General features: G+C 34.7%; 1 protein-coding gene across 4 annotated transcripts in view; it reads right to left on the reverse strand.

The window, feature by feature from the left end:
* Nucleotides 1–1,797, reverse strand: part of apbb2b (amyloid beta (A4) precursor protein-binding, family B, member 2b) — a 42,841-nt gene that overhangs the window by 23,372 nt on the left and 17,672 nt on the right. For all 4 annotated transcript variants that reach the window (XM_014013221.1, XM_014013219.1, XM_014013223.1 and 1 more), the window contains exons 2-3: nt 1,473–1,563; nt 946–1,012 (exon numbers count right to left, since the gene is read on the reverse strand). The gene's annotated coding sequence lies outside the window, so the exon portion shown is untranslated. The remainder of the gene's footprint in view (nt 1–945; nt 1,013–1,472; nt 1,564–1,797) is intronic.

Genomic DNA, 1,797 nt, shown 5'->3' on the forward strand with positions numbered 1-1,797 from the left:
TATATATACAAATAAAATTAGCAAAGAAAATTGCTACAAAAATGGTTGGAGAAATTTGACTGCTTCTCAGGATCAGGGAAATTACACCAAACTGTTAATTATCAATTTGGATTAAACCCAAACAAACAAAAAAAGTGAAATTAAAACACAATCCAATTACAAAGTTGTTAAATAATATATTAGAAAAAATATATTTATTGATCCCCTGAGGGAAATAAGGGCTTATTTTTTTAATTAGTTGTTACGTTTACATTATAATTAGAGATGCTGTTCCTGCCAACATGGTTTATTTTGAAAGGGTAATATACTGTATTGAAACTACGGTCAGGAGTAAGCTGAGCTTTARTGTCGCATTACTGCTTCTGCACTGATCCTTCCGACCGGTAAAAATAAATAAAAAAAATAAAGATTCTCTGCGATCGTAATTGCAGCTGACACGTCTSTATACTCAAAGTTTTATTTGAAGTTGTTTCATCTGCAAAACTTGGAGTGAGTGAACTTTAAATCAACACAAGTCTCAACAGTGAGGACATTATTTTGGCAAAACAGCCTCGTCTGCTATGCAACATTTTACATTTATTTCTTACAGTTTCAGCTGTGCAGCATGCAGGCAGCGTCAAGGTTAATATAACCTACAAAATTAGACGAACAAGTTTGTTTGTTTTTTTAACAATAAGGTATTTTTTTTATAAGGGCAACAAAATAAATATTTAAAAATCATCCACAGGGACTCTAATGAATAATTTGTCAAATATTAAATTGAATAGAATTGTGACCCAAATAACTAAAATTGAATTGTCAGGTTGGTAACAATATCTGTCCTAGTTATTGTTAATTTAAAAAAATGGTCAAATTGATATTTTTCGAGGGTTTATTTTAAAGCTGTACTTTATTCCACACTAGTAAGTTTGGATAGTGGACAATTTAAAACTAAAAGCTTCATACCTGGTAGAGGGTCGGTCACAGAGCGATACGCTTCACAGATTGGAGTTCTGTAGACTCAGCTGCAGATCTGACAGCCACAGAGAGGGAGAAAAAAAAAGAAGTCAGTAAAAATAATGACAGAAGAATGAAAAGAATCCCAAGTGTTTCTTGGATTGTCCTCAGAGACCACATTGAAACAACCATGTGGAACCAAACTACAGCTGGTTTCTGTGGAAACAGAGTAACACTGTGATGCTCCAAACACCAGAGAAATGAAAACGACAGAAAAAGCATCCAAGGAGCCATCAGTTAACTCTTTGCTAGGTGAGAAATCACTCTGTTTATTGCCTTTCTTAAACTCACTGGAGTATTAAAATTACAGGAAAAAAATGCATGCAGCTGAATAATAATAAAGTTATTTTAAAAAGCAAGTCAGATTTATTTCGACTTCTAACCAAGAATTGTTTCTAAAATACAGKAATGTATGCACAATCTATTCTGACATTAAAACCATTAAAACCATATTTATTTAAAAAGCTGCCACCCACCAGAGAATTAGGGCTTGGAGAAAATGTCCAGATGCAGCAGGTCCATTCTGTTAGGCAGCGGTGCCGCCTTCATCCAATCACAAGGACGTTACTGAGGCAGCATTCAATGGGAGAGAGAGAGAGACATAAAGCAGGATTAATAGCAAAGAATAAAGAAGGGGGAGCAGAGGGAAAGTAATAGGTATGCAAGATATTAGAGGGACAAAACACTCATTAATTATTCATTTCATTTATTACCACTGTCGAGCATTAATACTTGGGTTTTGTGTGTGTGTGTGTGTGTGTGTGTGTGTGTGTGTGTGTGTGTGTGTGTGTGTGTGTGTGT

Source organism: Austrofundulus limnaeus, unplaced genomic scaffold (genome assembly GCF_001266775.1).
Source record: "Austrofundulus limnaeus strain Quisiro unplaced genomic scaffold, Austrofundulus_limnaeus-1.0 Scaffold99, whole genome shotgun sequence".
NCBI classification, from domain to species: Eukaryota; Metazoa; Chordata; class Actinopteri; order Cyprinodontiformes; family Rivulidae; genus Austrofundulus; species Austrofundulus limnaeus.